General features: G+C 37.8%; 1 protein-coding gene across 5 annotated transcripts in view; it reads right to left on the bottom strand.

Annotated features, from left to right (window-relative positions):
* GRIA3 (glutamate ionotropic receptor AMPA type subunit 3) overlaps positions 1-20,078 on the bottom strand; it is a 606,096-nt gene that overhangs the window by 249,761 nt on the left and 336,257 nt on the right. For all 5 annotated transcript variants that reach the window (XM_048070799.2, XM_067005236.1, XM_067005237.1 and 2 more), the window contains one exon: positions 98-182. The gene's annotated coding sequence lies outside the window, so the exon portion shown is untranslated. The remainder of the gene's footprint in view (positions 1-97; positions 183-20,078) is intronic.

Genomic DNA, 20,078 nt, shown 5'->3' with positions numbered 1-20,078 from the left:
CTTCATTAATTTAGCCTGATTATTCCATTTAATCTTAATGATTGCCTGGAAATCTCAGAGGACATTTTGTTTGGCATCAAGAGAACAGCATACTCACATGAATGCCAGTTGTCTGTGTGGTTGGTTGTCCTGTTTCAGAGCCTCAGAAACCCATGTCAGCTCCACTGAAGAATCATGAATTCCTGTACAAGGAAAAAACAAACAAAAAATTCACACATTGGACTTCTTTTGACTTTTTCTTGATAATCTCCCTGTTTTAGATAAGACTGTTGTAGGTGGTCTATAAGTACAATATCTTTAAGTAAAGAACCAATAGTACAAAATGAACTACTAGGCAATGTCACAACAGCTTAATAAAAAAGGCTATGAAAACATTGTTGAAAGGGTCGATATTATTTGCACAATTGTTTTCTTTATTCTTTAGCCACCTTATAAGCAAGAATCCATCCTCTAATTTTCATCCGGATTGTCACTGGTATCCCAGTGAGGGAACTGCACAGTCACTTATCTGAAACCCATACCAGAATTGTGAGAAACTCAGCAGTACTGGGGACATGTAGTCTATTGCTTTGTAAACGCCTCTGGGGTTCCTTAAAAAGATTTTAATGGGATCCAACACGAACAACTTTGATCATTCCATGCTGTTTCAAAGATGCAGCAACCAAACCACAGAGACCACGAATTTGAAAGACATCAGGCAAATTTAGAGGAGAAGCAGAATTTGCTAAGATTCTTAAGAAAGATTTATATATCATATGACTGGCTAAATTTCAGCTGTCATTTCTAGGAACATCAGTTAGAGGTATTATTACTACCTATACAGAGCTCCATGCGTATTACAATATCTGTGTAGACATTAAAGGCTGCAATGAAAATAGATAGAAAGAAGGGAAGAGAAGTAGGAGGGAAGTGATGGCAGTTTCATGTATATAATCAACTGGTTGCTTAGACTCAATTTGAATACCTTGAATTTACATTTGAAGGTTTCAGTTTACTTCTCCACCTCAGCTAACAAATTAATCAGCTTTGCTCATGAATTTTTACATACTGTTCTTGGGAATTATATATATATATATGTCTGGATATGAGTCTTGATATTCTGAAGCAAAATTATTAATTTATAGTGAACTTGTTACAAATAAAATTCTGGAGTTGGTCTTGGGGACCTTCCAGAAGCCCTGCTATCCCAAATTCCCTACTGTCGGTACAGTTGGTTGTTCAGAACTTCTCAAAGACCCAAGATTTTATTCTCCCTCAGAGAAACAATCACATACATTATTGAAGATGCCATTGCAGAAATTTACATTATTTTGTTTCCACACTGCTTAATGGCATTCAAAAATAACATTATATACACATTATAAATATCAATCTTGAAGAGGCATTAAAGATTCAAAGAGTACTAAATTACCACATGCAGGTGATTATAAATTAATAATCACGAAGAAAGTTGAAATTCGAAAGTTCTCAACAGGTAATTTAAGAGTCTAAAAAGCTTTCCACAAAACACTGGAATAATACACAGTCTCTTATGGCATCATCTTATCTCATTTTTTTGCCAAGTTCTGGCACATGATTTTTATTTAAGTAATACATTCAGAATATTTCAGAGAATTACTTCTCTGCAATCCTAGTTTTGATGCTTTAATCATTCAGCTCTTTTGTAAGCTGACACAACTCAAAGCCACTCCTTACTCAGTTTATATTGGACCTCTAAAAATGAGGAAATTGCTTCCTGATCTAGAAGTCTTTGGCACAGTCTCCCTTGAAGTAGTTAACTTCTGCTTCTCTCAGTAATTGCATGTGTTGGGGTTTGCTGCAGTTTGCATTTTGCCTTTTGCCTTGAATGTGCCAGCTCCTTGTGAGGCAGAAATCAAGCAATCACAAAAACAGAATTTCCTAATGATACCTATTGAGAAAGTTGCAGATAGAACCCAGCAACTGTAACCTTGTCATTGTTTGTTTCTGGCAGGGGTATGGGAACGACACCAATGGCAGCACCCTTGTTGCATCCTCCTCCCATTCTCCATGGACAGATCCGGTTTTCAGCTGAGTCCCCCTTTTGCAATTGAGGTGGGCAAGAAATAACACTTTTAGCAAGAGCATGAATAAAGATTTTTGATTTTGATGTAGTTCTCACTCACTGTACACAAAGGCAAACATGAGAACTGAATACAGTGTTTGCATGGGACCATTATCTCATGTGTATATATATATATGTATGTTGAAAAACAGTGTGCATTACAATAAAAAGTAGCAGTGACTGTTGCATCTTAATAATCACTTTCCACTCATTGTGCCTTCAAATTCAAAACACACAGCAAACCCCACGTGTTGCTCACAGGATAGCGTCCAGCATCCCTTACAGCAGTTAGCATTTCTTTCTTGGTGACTAGGATGCACTTTTCTTACTATAGCAGCTTTCAAATTCAAATATAGTTTTAGTTGGTTTCAAGCAGAACATCCTTGGGGAGCAGGCATTCACACCCAGATTTTAAAACACAGTGAGGATTTAGCAGCATGTAATCCATTGATTTTAGCAGGTGATTGGATGTTTGCAATCAATTCTGACAAAACTTGGTACCTGGATGCACGCAGCATTTCAGCAGTAGGACTGTTGTAGCTCTATCAGTCCAAGACACAAGCAAGGCAAGGTAAAAAAGGAGAAGTCATTGCTATTATTAGCCCAAGTGACTTGACAGGGGAGGGAATAATCTTTTAGGTACACAAGATATTCTTTAGGTCTCTTCTTCAGATATTGATCCCAAAATGTAAAAGCAGCCTTGCATGAACCTCATTTCCAACCACAACAGTTAGCTAAGTAAAATGTGTGGCCTTCTCTCAACAAACTCCATTTTGCAAGTTGTTTTCAGCTTTAAAAATGTGATCTCTCTTTTCTGCAGTGCCAAAATATTCAGCATGGGACAGATTATTAGTCTGCGTGCTGCCTAGTAAATTATGTTAAAGCAACTGGATTAATCTCTACTGGTAACATTCATTGGCCATGATGCCTGGTTACCCTAAAGCCTGTGTGCTGAAAACAGCAACCAAAGCATTACTGGACTGGACTTCTGTGATTCACCTGCTGTAAATACAAAGCCTGTGCACAGGGCACAAGACAACTGAGAGGGGGGTAAGTAATGGCAATCTAATCTGGTTTTATTCCACTCTGTCGTAGTAGCAGGAATGATCAATGGTGATTAGGAAATAACAAATGGAATGTAGATTTCTTATGAATGAATAAAAATCCATAGCCATTAAATTAATACACCCATTTCATTAGTCTTTGCTAGTCATCACAGAAAATGAAATCTCATGGTTCCAAAAATCTAAAACATGTGCTTTTCCAGCTATATCAACATGCTTTGAAATATCTTTAATTGAAAGTAACTGATAGAATATAATGCAGCATTTATCTTGGTGGTGCAGGTGACACAAGGCACATAGCAAATGTTTTAACAAATGTTTTATTTAAAGACAGACTTGAAAAGTCTGTGGGAGTAATTGCCAGTTTGTCAGCTGAATCACTTTATCCTTTGGAAAAGCTTTTTGTCATTATATTAAATGACTCCCAATGTCAGTGCAGGACAATTTATAGGATAAATGCACCTCAGTGTCACTGCATTCTGTTAATGAATATTAAAATATTATTTGGGGGCTTGTTTTACAAAATTGTTATTGTTCATATACTGATGGGCATGCTATTAAATGACATACCCATTGAAAACCTGCATTTCTATGATAAAAGGTACCAAGATCTCTTTTTGCAATTCTGCCTTCTTTCCCATACATAACAAAATGTAGTCTTTTTATATTGATTTTGTCGTATAGGAAAATATTTATATATATAGCGTAGCAAAATCTTAATCCTACATGAGAATTGCTATTTAGCTTAATGGGATTGTCTGATTGGAACAGCAGGTGGAACTGGACCCTTTGTGCTCAGCATGCTATATTTACACAACAGATATTGCACCAGCACGTGGTCAAAAAGCAGGCGATATGAACAGCATTTCTAGTTATTGCAAATCAATCCAGCACCCTGGTATCTTTAAAATGCTTGCATACCCTTGAAAGAGGAAGATGTTCTGCTTACATTTAAGAGACTGACATATACTAGTCCTCAAAAAGAAGCATAACACTATCCATTTTTGAACACAAAAATAAAATACCCTTAAGGATATTGTTAGAATTCTTTGGTTTAGCTGAGCAGAAATGTAAAGATTTACTGGATCAATTAAAATACAATGAACTTTATTCCTTGCCAAACTATTTTAATCTATATACATCTGGATTATTCATGTATCTGTCTGCAAGAAGAAAATGCCTGTGAGACTGACTTGCACAGATTTCTGTAGGAGATACCATGTCTTGTATTTTCTGTAGGAGGGAAGCAGTTGGGAGATGAGCAAGAAATATGTGAATCATCTTACGACTACTATCTATATAAGACTTCATCCTCATAGGAAATAAAGTTACCTGACAATTTAACCAGTAGCGTGGGTTTCTGACAACTTTGCATAAAGTTTGTTTGAAGAGCATTCATATTTTTAAAGCTGTATAAGAACACTTTTTCTAAATTTATTCTAAGCACTGATCTGAACAGAATTCCAACTGGAGAATTAATGACAAAAAAAAAAGGTAAAATTTGTCTTTGCAGTGAATAAAATCAGAGCTATAGATTGAAACAAATAAAACTCTAGAAAAGTTGCCATCTGTTTCTGACTTACAGTTTGGTCACTGTTTCTACAGACAGCACATATGATTTCAATTTTCCCCCCACCTTCCTGCTTTAAAGTCCCTGTGATCTGATTTTAAGAAGTCCCTAAATTAATCATTCCTTTCCAATACTCTTTGGGTGGTGTCCAAACTGAAGAATGAAAAGCTTTTCTATACCTTCCCATTTTTAAACAATTAGGGAAAAACAATGGAAGTTTTGCCAGAAGCTTTGCTCGGTCTCCTACCACTGAACTGCAGCTCAGTGCCAGAGGCGCTGCCTTCCTCCTTCCCTCCTCACAAGCCTTGGTGAAGCCAAGCAGGAACAGGCTCATTCCATGGTGCTCTCAAGCACTCATTCAGCCTAGAGAATCAGGGCGATGATACTGAGCTCTTATCTCTACCAGTTAGGCCTCCAAAGACTTTAGTACCGCTTCCCATTTCGTACACAGTTATGCACTATGCCAGCTTGCAATCTTTACAGGATCAAGTGTGTAGCTTTACTGGGAAGGATTTCAGTTCTTGCAAGTCATGATTATTTTCAGTATCGTATATTTATTTTAGCTATATATTTCTTTAATCTCTCTTACCTTGGTTTTATGCAGTCTTCAATATATAAAGAACAGATAAACAAACATTGCAAAAAGAATAACTGTGCAAGCAATTGGGTTTTGGTAGCAAAGACAACCATTAGTTTGCCTCCAGCTGCTAACAACGGGATTAGAGGCAATGTCTCGCATGCAGTTTACAATAGTTTCTGTCCAATGATTTTTAGATATTTCCTATCAATTAATTTCCCATGACTCATCATTCACATTAAAGACAGAAATATTGTTTCCTTTTAATAGGGAAGTTGAATTTTTCAAACTGAAAAGAGTCCAAACCCTTTTTATAAATGTGCTAAAACATTCTTCTAAAGCGTATTAAGCAATTTTTGAAAACAGGACTTGGTTCAAAATATATGTGTATTCAAATGAAAAGAAAGTCTGCAAAATCTTGATTTGAGGACCCAGAATCCCAGTACTTTCGTATTCACTCTCACTTGGAATACTTTAATGAAGAAATCAGGAAAAAAAGTGTTTACAAGTGTTACTCAATATGTTTACGGTCTTCCTCACAACTATAAATTTAATGAACACTTCAACAAATAAATCGTATTTCTTTTAATCCTCTTGAATCAGAAGCTGTGTAACCAAAGCTTCTGATCAGAAAATATTTTTGATAATGTTCAAATCCCCACTTTGTCCTTCAGTTAGCAGAACACTAACAAGCTTTTTTAGCCATTCATCTGAAATTCTGTTCATCAGCTCAGTTATGGACTTATGCTGACAACAGCAAAATCATTACATTTCTACCTAGTGTTGGTTCTATAGTTGCAAACGTCAAATGAATGTTGATTTTCTTCTTACAACTGGGAAAGGTTTAACAGACACAGCAATAGTAATTCACAGTAAAGAGTAGATAAACTTGGAGCTGGGAAACAAAGAGCTAACATCGTCATTGTTAGTGCTGCTGGAAATGAAAACTGAAGAAGAGCTGAATAGGTAAGTGATTCACCGAATTCTTACTGGTGGATACATTGGTTAAAATCATTTGGGTGGCAACTAAAGTAATGCTCCAAGATCTTTTTGGAAAGTTCTCGTCTCAAAAATACTCTGAAATGATGCATGACAGGAACAAGAGCAAATAAGAACTGGAAGTAGGTGGCAGACCAGATGAATGCATTAGTTTTGACTGATTATCCCCATCCCAAAACAAATGAAATCACTCAAAATACACATTTAACTGCAGGCTCGCAGGTTCTGCATAATGTTTTCCATACATCTTATTTTCTCTTGTTCCTGTGTCCTATAAACACTGGATATCCTGTATCCTATATACATAGGATAGTTTTAAGGTCCCCCAAACGATTGTTATGTCAGAACTTCAGCTTTCATTTAAAAAAAGTTTTGATTCCTTCTGGTTGTGAAAGACTGCCTGAATTCTAGCATAACCCATATCTAAGCAAACTCCCCAAATACTTTGCTTGATTTTCAAGAGAAATTAGAAAAAACTCCTGAAGGAGATTCCATTTATAAGTCAACACTACCTTTGTGTTTTCCACTTAGTGGAGACAGCCAATGAAATTAAAGGTAATGTATTTGAAAGAGTCTTTTTTTAAAGGTTGTCTCCTTTTACACTGGTCTGCAATTAACCTTCCCATCACACAGTACTAGGAGAAGAGCATTTCATGATTCGTGAAAGAATTATACAATTATAGGAATAAGAGGACTGTTGTTGCTAGCTGAGGGGAAACTTAAGAGTTTTCTCCAAAGGCCCATCCATATGACTTTATATTCCCAAACGCCCCTTCTTCAGGCTGTTCTCTAGCCTTCTTTTCTCATCCTTTCAAACACACGTAATATTACTTGACATGAAACTTTACAGTTGAGGCCATTATTCTTAGATCACAAGAGAATCCACCCTTTCTCCAAGGAATAGTTCTGCTACTTAATCTAACAAGCCACGGGAAGTGGCACAGGAAGGTGTTTAGGTGACTCATTTATCTTAAGTGTTGTCTAGTTAATCAGGGCTCTTGGGGTCAATTTCTAACTCAACTGCAGACTTTGTGGATCATTTTGAACAAGTGCAAAATTAGTAATGACTAGGTCTCTTGACAGGTGCTGAAAGGCTTTGTTAATTTAAACACAAAATATGAGCTTACAGTTTAACAGAACTCTTCTCCACACTTGTAATGTAATTCTAAAAACCTTAAAATACTAGATTCAACAATAATTGACTCTTTTTAAAATTTCCAATACAGGGCAAGTCAACTATGCCTGGAATTAAGATGTTATGATAAATTTGAGCTGAACAACATACATCCAGAAGGTAGGAGGTAGAATAGAATTGTTCAATTGGAAGGTACATACAAATATCATTAAGTCCAACTGCCTGACCACCTCAGGGCTAACCAAAATTTAAAGCATATTATTCAGGGCATTTTCCAAATGCCTCTGAAACACTGACAGGCAGGGGAAGCCTGGTCCAGTGTTTGATCACTCTCACAGTAAAGAAATCTTTCTTAATGTCCAGTCTGACCCTCCCCTGGCACAACTTTTTGCCAGTCCTGTGTGTCCAGCCATCGGTCACAAGGACAAGGAGACTGATGTCTTTCCTGCACTTCCCCTTCTCAGGAAGTTGCAGAGAGCAGTGAGGTCCTCTCTCAGCCTCCTTTCCTCCAGACTAGACAACCCTGGTGTCCTCAGCCTCTACACACAGGACATTGGAGAGAGTCAACAGTATCTCCCAGTTTAATATCATCAGTGATTTTGCTAAGGATGCATTCAATTCCTGCATCCAGAACATTGAAAAAAAAATGTTGAACAGAAGCAGCCCTAGAATAGGTACATCATGTGAATTTCTTGAGTGACCCTGGTTGACAATGCTGCTGAGCACTGCCTTAAAAGAAAGGCATTTCTCTGATCTCCAAGATGATGCACTGAATATTCAAAAAATGAAATTCAAGAAACCGCTAACTAGAAGCAACCCCAAACTCATATTTTCTCCCAGCTAAAGACAACGATTGATCAAACTGGAGGAAGATTTATGGAAATGTTGCAAGCGGTAGAGATCCTCTGTGTATCGGGCCTCAACAGACTTTTTTTTTGTGCAGCTACTTGGGGATGCGTGTTCTTCTGTACCATCTGGTCCGGGCACCAGTGAGGAACTAAACAAGAACTGTTCGGTCCTGAGACTTATCTAGCGCCTCAAGGGAGCACATGACAAGAAAAATCAGAAAGCTTACGTTGAAATTACAGGGAGAAAAGTGAAATATGGGTGGGTGGCAGAATATGAATACATATGTTTGAAAATATTGGTCTAAAAAGGAATCACTATTGTTAATGATGTGATTTCAGTATCCCAGAACAAAGTATGTGAAGTCTACTCTGATGTCATAAAACAGAATTGACATTTAGTCACCTAAGCGGGTTTATTTTCAGAGTTACTGTGCAACTTCACCTCTCATTCCTATCATTTGGATTTATAGGTACTGAGTCATCTAAATAAGGAAATTACATAATAAATTTTTATCACTTATTATAAAACCCTAGGCTGATGTCTGAAGCTGAACAAGTAAAATATAAGCAGTATCTATGCAAAATTTCACTTTGCAAAGGTCTCTATCTTCTGCAAATTAGTTCCCCAGTTCTCGTCTACAGCATTTCACAAATACTTCAGGGTACCAGAATGGAAGACATACTAAAATTATGAAAATATCAGGATAATTAATAACAAAAATGCACTATGACCTTGAAGTGTGCATGACTGAAGCCTTTTCCAGCACTGAAACCACAGTTAGGGACTTGCACTGTGTCACGGCACCAAACTGACACGGAGCATACAAGTGGCTCTTCTGCACTGACATGTTTTACATTTAAACATTGCTCTCTTCTGACTTTGTAGCACAAGACCTGCATCAGTGTAACTTACTGTTGTTTTTTAACAGACTGACAGATCTCAAGCTTTTATATTAGTTTTTATGCTCAGAAGCACAGCTTGGGGCTGTATCAGAGCTAATACAGTTTCTTTTAACATGGGTACAGTGAACCCAGCTAGAGAAACAGTCTTTGAGGTTTACAGTTTGTTTTGCTTTGCTCAGAGCATGGGAAATACAAGGGAGTAGGAAAAAGCAAGGAATTTCTCTCACTCATCTGTACAACACAAGAGGATCAGTACACAAAATGCTATTCAGCCATTTATATCCCTATTTGGATTACACTGTCATACTGCCTATTCAAATACAGAACAGTGCTATGATTTTGATATTTGTAGCCAAAGTATTTTGAAGATTTCAATGGCTACAAACAACTGCCCCATTACTGACTTCACCAGGAGCCAGAGACCATCAACAATTTCAACAGAGCCAGAGAGACCAGATGATAATACTTGACATAACAGTGATTTCTTTTCCTAAGCAAAGATATTAGTCCATAAATGTACTCACAAGAACAACCCATGGGTTTCACTAAATCTAGTTTTCTGATGATGCTATGGTAGGACCAAGTTTTATAACTTGGCCGTCGCCTTTCTCCAACAGCAGCACTGCTGAGAGCAGCCCCCACTGCCAGCTGCAGGGCCAGCAAGGGGCTGGAAGTGAATGAGAAATTTTTATTGTCTACTTACTATTCCCTACAGACTGGCAAATAACTCAAACCCAGATGTTCCTAACAAAAATCTGTGATTTGGGATTTAGCTGTTGCTATCCCAGGAAAGTGAAAAGTGTTCAGTGGTCTCTGGCAGTAGCAACACCTGAACACACAGACATTAATTGCAATTTGCTTGGAAAAAAAATAATCATCTTTCTAGTAAAGAATGAAATTGCAATTACCAATCATTTTAATTTAAGGAACCAACTGCTCTGCTTGCAGAAAGACTGCATTACTGTAACTTCAAAGTTATATCGGAAGGTCAGATGTGAGAATTTAAAGTGCAGTCTTACAGACGCTCTTGCAGATGTCGAGAGAATGTTTCACTGTTCAAATTCTCTTGAAACCTACAAACAACATCAGCTTTGGGTACTACCCAGAATCCCCGAAACAACTAAGTATTTTGTGTTCCCCCCACAGAGAAGACATCTCTTATTAAAAACACCGAAGCCTGGTTAAGGGAAAATGAAGCAAAATATACAAATGAAATTCATCTCATTTGTTCCCAAAGCGTCAGCTCAGTAGCTGATGATCACAGAGCATTACTTTCCACCAGAGCTTCAAGCAGTAAATATCCAAGATATTGGGTAGACAAACAAACACAAGTCAGCTATTCTACAGAATGGCCTCCAAAAGCTTAGCAAAAACTGACCAACCGTCACTCAGAAACAGAGTATGAAAATCCCAAATTAGTGACACTAAAGACAACTATTATCTCTGTATATTTACACAGAATTTTAATATTCCAAGAGGAAAAAGAATTCTCCAGGTGTAATATCCAGTGAGCAAAAGTTTAGAGAGTGCAATTTCTAGTCTGCAAGGAATTGCAAGATGTTAACATCTGAGTGGTCCAAAATAGAAAGGAATGTGGGGAATGAAAAAAGTTCAGAAGTACCAATCTGCAATACTGTGCCGAGATATACACGTTTTGTTGACAATGTTTCATGCTGAGCTGTTGACAACTTGAATTTCAAAATACTAAATTTGAAACCGAACTGTTCATTTGGTACATATCCACTGAAGAAATTAAAAGATCAACAACATTATGCTATTTTAATAATTCAGATTTTGAGATTTTTTTTTTCCCCAGGAATTTTATTTTCATCAACACTGTTCAAGTACTTCAAACATTTACTGCATATTCTAATGTCTTCAAAAATTATCTTTTGCACCTACAATTGTGTGCGTAACAATTATGTAGGTTGCTTGTTTATTCCTTAGGACCAGGAGAAAAAAAAAAAAGCACAGTGCATCATCCTAGTTCTGCAAAGCAGAAGAACTTTTTCTATGGCAAATGATTGACTGAATTTTTTCATTCTCTGTCATTAATGCTCTCTCTCCCCCAACACTTGATCTAAAACCAGAACTGCCTTTCCTTAGAGCAAGAAGCCCAAACAAGCTATATCAGCTTCCAAGTGCAGATGCAAGTCAGTCAGTGGGTTTCCTTACCCAATCTACCTATTGTTTCATTAATTTTCTACACACACTCCAATATATTCTGGCAGTACTGTTGCCTCACCACACACAAGTTCAGCTAGCACAAGTGACAGCATATGATCAGCATACATTGCAGATACTGTTTAAAGTACTTTGAGTACTATTGAAACGTTATTCCCACCTGGTAAGTTTTTATTATCATCTGACAATAAAAGTCCCAGTGCCCTGGTGTCCAGTGAATTGCATTGGTATTTGCAACATTTCATTAAAAATCGTTTGAAAGCAATTTTTTGAAAAGTGGTCATTTGAAAAACATACTTAAGAATCTAAAGGCTAATCTAAAGAGCAGCATTAAAGTTGCGGCAGCAGTGCCCAAAGCCAAGGCTGAGGGTGTAGAACTAGAGCAAGGTACACATGTCCTTAAAGGCCATTCATTCATCGCCAGATTTCTTGTTAAAGTAAATCCATACGATGATCAAACTCCAGTCCAAGCTTGTCACCATCTCTTTGTCTCAAGAATTCTTCAGTTTGGATTTATGCTAAGTATTAGCATTATTAATGACGTAGCTCATGTATGTGGAAAACAAAATTTAGGCAAAGAAGGAAGTTCTACTGATCTGTTTCTAGTTTATCACATTATCAAGCTGTTAAAGTTTGCCCTAAGCTATGGATACTCCAATTCTAATTTAATTGGTAGAAGCACTATTGCTTGATATCTTTAGCTCCCATTACTTATGTGATAAAATAAGAGAAAGTTAGTACAAATAAAGGAAAAAACATAGCTATATAGAGGAAGGCCAATATAGAGAAGAGAATGAAAAGGAAGACATGGTATTGGGGCAATATAAATGAATTTAGTAAAGGACAAATGAAGCCACAACAAATGCTTGTAGGATGCCCTGGGGAGAAGGAGCAAGTGGTTTTCTTTGAGGCAAGACCAGAGTGCCAGGATCAGTGGGCACAGTATCTCTAGTGATGACAGTGAAGGGTCCTAGCCTCGATGCTTAGGTTTAAAGCACTGACCTGGAGACAGGAAATGCTGTGAAAACCATAATTCTAGATAGATGCTCAAAATTTGGAAGAAGGAATTTTAAATGCCTTGTGAGAAGAAAGCAATAAATTGATGCCACAGTCACTTGTATCTTAGAAAAATCACTAAACTGAGGAAACTGTAATCACTATAATTAAGTGAATGCTTAATTAAGACATTTGGTGAATAGCAAGACATGTTTGCAATTACAGCCCAAGGCAAGAGACGGCTCCATAATGATGGCCACTGCTCGTTGCTGCATGGATGGCCAAAAGCCCGCAGATGGGGTTTAGGTGAGCAACAGCTACTCTCCCAACACCATTATTTGCAGGTCGACAGTGCCTTAGCAACCCTGCTGGGGAGCAAGACTACACTGCAACGTGTGTTACACAAAATTCAAACCGAAATGACACCTTCCCATGAGAGCTGAGCACTGCCCTCGCCTACAGTGATATGGAACCGCTAATGCGTGGCAGTGGGCTGTGCCCAGGTGTAAACTCAGGAGACAAAATATAGCCCACAAAGTGGAAACTAAGTTCACGTATACACAGCATGCGCATTGTCTGCTGAGACAGCTCTCCACGTAACCTTTATCACGTTGATGAGGCACAGCATGCTACACTTGTCTCTGCAGGAGTTAAAAGACTAATTACATCAATATGCTACATTAATACAGTTTATGATGGAAGGAGACTAATAGATGAGAAGTAGCGATGTGCACTTCAAGGAATTAATTGCTGGGAATTAGAGTCTTATTTTCAGCGTAGTAGCAATTTTATTTTGTTTTGAGAAGGTTTGGGGATTAATGATGGAAAGGCAAAGACCTGTCTCTCCTTTAGTGACACAAGTGTTCATCTGAGATTGAAATGACTTCCAAAAGACAGGTACAAAAACAATTACTAAACCAAAAACTACAGCCACAGAACAAAAACTTTGTTGTTTTCCTATGCACCAGAGACCTTCTGAACTTAATCCTTCCACTTGGCCTCCCCCCAGCCCTAGATGATGATACAATAAAAGAAAGGGATCACTTGTGGTATAAACTAACAGAAGCACAAAATTCAGAAGACTCAGATGTAAAATCTAGGTCTGAATTTGATTTTCACTGATCTGAGTTCCCTTCTCTTGTATTTTATGGTGTTAGGAAAACTTTAATGACTGCCTTAAAGAAACCAGTTGCTGCACCGTACATGTAAGTAGTTGAGAGTAGAGGAAAATGGGTGAACAAAGAGACATATTCACAAAGTTCATCTGCGTGCTACTGAAGTCTTGTCTTAAACACTGATTCAACTTCATCTAATGAAAGATTTCACAATTCCTGCCACTCAATTCCACTTATTGCTTAGCAATGGAATAAAACCACACACATTTAGGAAAGGTTACATTTAATATTTTGGTATATGCCCAACTAGTCAGAAATCATTAACTCATTTGCTCATGAATACTGAGCTCTATTTTAAACTCGTCTGCATTAGGATATATTTTTAGTTCTGTTTTATTTCTGTGGAGAGTAAGAAGCAGAACATTTTATCTCCTGTTCATAAAGGAGATATAAATCATCCCATTCTAAAAAGGTGGAACAATTTTTGCTCTGGTTCTTTTGCAATCAATTTGATCTAACCTCACAACAAGGCCTCATCCTGCTTCCAAGCTAGCTCTCCTTATCTAACTCAGAGCATCCTAAGTGTTCAGCAATTTACCTGCAGTAAGAGAAATAAGGGTTTTTTGCTACTCAAATTATTAGTCTGCCGTAGAGAAGGGGAGCATTAATACAAAGATGCAGGAGCTGCTTTATGCTGGAATGACCCAGAGTGCAGCTGTGCTCACTCACAGTCCAGCCGGCTATGCCAGATCATACAGGGTCTGCTTCTGTTCAAGTGCTTGTGCAGATTCGCCACCACAAGCATCTAAGTTGCATCAGGAAACCATGCAGGGACTTCAAGTTCTAACCCTGTTGAACTTGAGGCTGGAGAGTTTGAGGACAGACCAATAAATATCAACCATGGAAATTTCACTAAAGAATTTCATTCTCCATTGAGTGTGACTGGAATAACTAGAAAAGCTTGCAAAGCAAATTTAGCTGTCCAGATAATCTGGCTTTCAGAAAGGCACAGTGCATTCAAAATCAGCTTAGGCAATGTTCTGACTTATTGCCATCGCCCACATAAAGTCATCTCATGGCATCTTCTAGTGTCTACCTACAACAAATTCTGAAATTTACATTTGTTTTTATTTTGACATTGATTGCACTTAAGCATGCTAATCATCAGCATAATGTTGTATTTTTTTCCCACAGAAAAGAAGGGAAAGTATCGAGATTTTTGAATACAGAATACTTTGAAAAAAATAACCATGATAAGATGTACTTTTTTTTTAAAAAAAAACAAAAAAACAAAAAAACAAAAACCTAGAGTAGAGGGCTCCCCTTATATAATTATAAAATCATTGTTGGTATGACTGATTTAATTTGAATAGCATTCCCTGGGGAAATATATTGTGCTATCAACTTGAAATGATTATGATTATTTGGCCTTCAGCAGTAGTGGGATAAAGTCAGCAGCAGAGCTGGATGGCAGTATGCCCACAGCTACACCTAATGAAATGAAGCACATCTGTGGCTCTGACAGGAGGAAATACCAGGGAACGAGCTAATCTCACAGCAACTCCTTCCACGCCTGATGCCAGCCGAGTCTCCAAGCACCCACAGGCTATACCCCAAGGTCCTTACTCAGCTTTTACTCAGAGCTGAGGGGATTTTGATCACAGACTGAAAAGCAAAAGGGGCAGATGTTATGTTTAAAAATAATAATATATAGGGGAGGCTAGCTCGCTGCCTTGTTCGATTTGGCAGGAGAGGATGAGAGGGGTCTTCTCTGAGGAAGACCCTCAGTCTTTTTTCCCTCCGAACAGAGATGGTCAAATATGAAAACTGATATTTTTATGATAAGTTAAATGGAGTGGAACTTCATCAAGCTGGCAATAACTTCTTTATTTTAAGCTGCTCTCCCTAAGATCGGCAATCTAATTTCACACCCTGCAATAGAAGGGTGCATGAGAACCTTGCATGAGAAGGGTGCATGAACACCTTGCATGAGAAGCCTTAGCAGTGCCTTGCTCTGACCTAAAATAGGTGAACAGCCCCAGCACACAGAGCTGGTTCTTGGAGAACTTCTGCTCCGGTGAACAAACCCTCTGTGGCAATTTAGAATATGGCTTTTTAAATTGCATTGACAGGACAATGGGGCTTTGCTGCTCTCAACTAACAATCTAGTGAGCAGATGAAAAGCAAACCTCTGCCTTTGTCACGGTTGCTGGCACTCAACCATAGGAGATTAAAGCAGGCGCTTAGAAGGAAAGAGCCAGTACGTAGCCAAATGATGGTTTGAGACAAAGGAGCAGTCCACTGGAGGACAGATATGGGAGGAAAAAGCCTGATAGAAAAAGGAAAAAAAGAATCCCTAAACATATGCCGTGCAGGAAGAACACGATTTGACATCCCCCTCCCTGGGGACTAAGCTAGAGTTGCTTTCACAATTCCTCTGGTCTCCCAGAGTCAAGAGCTGCCTGTCCAGAGAGCCTGAACCATCTCTGCCCTTGTTTTATTTTAATGGTAGCAAACTGGAGGGCAGCATGGCTTCCCTGTTGATTGCTCTCTCTGTAAATGCCAGTTCCCCAGAGGAAGAGGTACTAACGCCAGCAAAAGTAAATGGCTTGTTTTCCATGTAATAGCAGAATAGCGTTCTGAATGCAGTAAGCAGTTTTCCCTACTTCTACACAAGGCAAAAGAGGTCTGTGCAAAAATAATCCCCTCTGTCACAGGATAAAAGGTATATGTAGTCTAAGAATGACTTAAGCTTTCCTGGGGACTTTATCATGGGACACAGAATGATGTATTCAAATTGCGTTGGACCCGTGCAGCAGCCCGTTTCCCTGGGGCTCCTAGGAAGCATCCAGGTCCAAAACATTAGCTGTTTATTGCTCAGCTTTTTCATTTTCAGAAATCTGGTTCCCAGTTCTCCCCTCCTGGAATGAGGGACTGTTAGGAGAGACAATGCAGAACACAAAATATAATTGGGATGGGTAGAGCAATCCGATTAAAATGAGAAATCTGCCTGGAGCAGGAACAAAAATCAAGAAATGAAGGAAGCGATAAAAAAGGTGAAAACCTATCTATATATTTAAAATCTTTATGATTTGTCTGTGGTTCCCTGATTCCAAGGACACCAAAACAAGAAAAGCAGCTTTTACAGTATTCTTCTGGCTAGAAACGAGGCAAGAACTAAGTAATATTAATAATCATCATTTTGCTAACTTGATAGAGTCCCATAAATGTTTCTGAGAACACATAAGAACACCAGACAAAATATACCATCTGTCCTCCAGTTCTGCGGAAGCTGGTGCCAGTAGGATAAAAACAGAGCACCAGTTCACGCAAAGGTGGGTGTGCAGCACTCCTTGATAAGGAAACTACTGCAGGGAAGACTTGAAAAAGAATGTTTTATTGGAGGTAATGAGAAGTATGAAGCAGCAAGTACTTCTTCCAGGAGAAGGGAATAATGAAAAAAGCTTTTAAGGCAGAAGTTGGTGAAGGATTAAGTAGGAAGGATCAGAATTTATATAGGACATTTCTTATCTATAGCTAATATAAATAGACATAACATACCATTAGATGCATCAAAGTAGAAACTACAGCACTAATGGCATTCAACAAAGCACAATGTTTTAAAAGTGGGCCTCAGGCTGCCCATTGTGCCTATGCAGCTTAAGCGCCAGCTGAAGGTTTCTGTATGCTCAGTGCAACACGTACCCCTTTTGCAGTATCAAGGCTACAAACATTGTTCCCAGAAGAGTACAAAACGCTCTTCACAATACACGCACAATGCAATGGCATGACTTAGCTTACTACAGAACGTCTTGAAATGTGGGAGGGGGGAGAAACCACAAACCAACCCCTTTTATTCTTCAGAGCAATGATGCTGATGTATTTTCCTGACTATGCTCTGCCTATGGCTGCTTGCACAAATTCCACGGGCTAAAGTCGTAAACTACTGGTTCTCTAAAGCTCCCTTCTGAACAGGGCATAAGGTGCACTCCTACATACCATAACTCTGCAGCCTAGGACAACGCCATGCTGCATTTAGGTGAATTTGCCTGACCCAACGTTCCTCACACACATCAAAATTTCAAAGAGTCTTTTGAGTATGTATTCTCGTGGCTACAGAGGCATTCTGAAATATTTTTTGTTGGAACAATAGCTGCTCTTGTTTAGAGGTAAAATCAGAACCGTTATCGTAATAGCAGATTGATTCATTTTTCTTGATGTAGCACCATTTTTTCTAGACTTTGTTCTCACAAATTCCTCTAAGAACTTTTTTTGATTTTTATTGAGTAACAATGTTATGGAGGGGAAACACCAAACAAACCAACAGCCATGGCTAACTTCCTCATCATAAACTGTTTTCAACTAAAAACTTAAGGACACATTTGCAAAGGCTCACACGTGTAGGGCGGGGGAAGTCTGGCTAAAATATAAAATCCCTTCAAGTACCTCTGCTTTTCAGAGCATGCTACAAACTTATGAAGAAAGAAATACAGGAGGATTGTAAAATTTCATGCCTGACACTTGCATGCTATCTTTGAGAATCCAGCCTCAATAGGATAGGCATAAAAGGAAAATATAAGCTTGCATAGCTCCAACGTGATATTATATTTCAGAAATTCTTGTGGAAGGAAGCAAACCAAGATCAGTAAGACAGGTCTCAGACAGCATTTGACATGTGTCCATATAAAAACAAATTATTTCAGACATTGTCTTGTATCCTGAAGGATGCAATTTGGGATTAAAAATAAATTCAGTAATACATACATGCTGATCAGAAACATTCATATGCACAGCTAGATACAGACGTAGTAACTTGAGAGGATAATTAAGATTTAGCATCTCTATTTATAGAACAAAAGTGAAGCAGATTCATTGTCTTTAAATGTGAAGGCTGGAGTGAACATAGGGTGATATTAGTTGCTAGTGAAATAAGATAAAACTCATTACAAAGATGTGTTCTTTTTTAGTATAAAATACTATGTGAGATACAAGAAAAATGAAATGATAAAATGAAAGGACAGAAGCTACAGTGTAGGAAGTGAAGAACAAAAAATATGTTCTAAGCCACTGGGACATGCATTTTTGTTAAAGAAGCAAATGAAAAGGACAGAAGAGAAAAAAAGTCTATAGAGACAAGACAGAATAACAGGAATTCTGGTGATACCAGTGTTTTATCTTTAAATGAACTACTTGCAATACAGATATTACGCACTTTTTCCAATGCAAAGCAATCCAATAGCTACCATTATTTCACAACTATTAAATTGAGGAAGCTCAGAAAATCCCACTTTTTACTGTTGCTAATTAAGAAATTTTAAATGAATGTACAGCTATTCTGAAAGAGTAACGGCTATTCTGAATACGAGCTGTAAAGATATTTAATTCTCAGTATTCTTAAATCCCTTATTGTAACATTAATAATAATCAGATAAAGTTAAATGATTCAATAACTCAATTTACATTTCAAAACATTAAAACTGTAGAGCAGAGCTTTTGGGATCTGATATTAGGATTAGGTTCTTTGAAACATCCCCAGAGAAAACCTGAAGCAATTTTTTGTTTTTGTTAGTATGCTACCTTCATATCCAGTTTTCCATAGCATAGTCAAGAAGAGATGTGAAAAAAATATTTCAAGATATTTCAGAAGGAATAGATTAGACTTTCTTTTTTTTTTAAAAATTGATTTACAGAGCTGTAGAACGCCACTGAAAACTCCCTACTGCAACTTGTTCACACCATCTTAACTGCATTTCACTACTTAGAATTATTTTTTTCAAGATGGATGCTGCTAGGCTTACATAAAGTGCTCAACATTGCCTTGACTCTTTGACGATTCATGGCTTCAGTTCAGTTTCCTTCTCTTCTTCGAATGAGTGGTTTTTGCATAGCACAGAAGTTCAATTTGGATTTGTTGTCTCTTGTTCACAAACTTGGTATAAAAATCAGTGATCAGCAAGAATTATTTAAAGTGCTGTCGAGAGACTCGTACTTTTTTTTTTTTTTTTTTTTAAATAGAGATGTTAATAAGGAAGCTTTCAATAGGAACTTACAGTTGGGGAAGGCAAGGTGGGCAGACCAAGCTATCATTGATTATTTAATACCTGATAACAGAAAAGAGTAGCCTTCAGGTTAGATGTAATGCAGAGAAAAGCCATTCAATGTGGCTATAAAGTGATGCAGCAACAGCAATTTTATCATTTAGATGCAAAACGTAAAAGACAACATTGGAAATGTCTGAAAATCCTTTGCTTTAGTAAGCTGGCCTTCTGCATATTGGTGATACAGTTCATACGTGGAAAAAAGATGCATGGAAATTGAATCAGTCAACACTGCTGGAATGAGGAAGGTTTTGCTGACTCCAAACTACAGACACTGACAAGAAACAGCAGTGGGAAATTTGTTCCAGCCTTTCATCTACCCATGAAGCAACAGCATTTAAAAACATTATGGTAAAGTGAAAGCAAAATAAGAGGCATTCTATAAAAGGGAAATAAAACAGAAAACCAGAGATAAAAGGGATAAAAATATGCAAAATGAGACTGAAGGTTTTTTGAAATCTTCTTTTGGACATACTGTATTGGTAGACTAACTTGATTTTTATTTA

This window comes from Anser cygnoides, chromosome 13, assembly GCF_040182565.1.
Source record: "Anser cygnoides isolate HZ-2024a breed goose chromosome 13, Taihu_goose_T2T_genome, whole genome shotgun sequence".
Classification (NCBI taxonomy): Eukaryota; Metazoa; Chordata; class Aves; order Anseriformes; family Anatidae; genus Anser; species Anser cygnoides.
The sequence above is the reverse complement of the archived record's forward strand: the minus strand, read 5'-3'. Positions and strand labels throughout refer to the sequence as shown.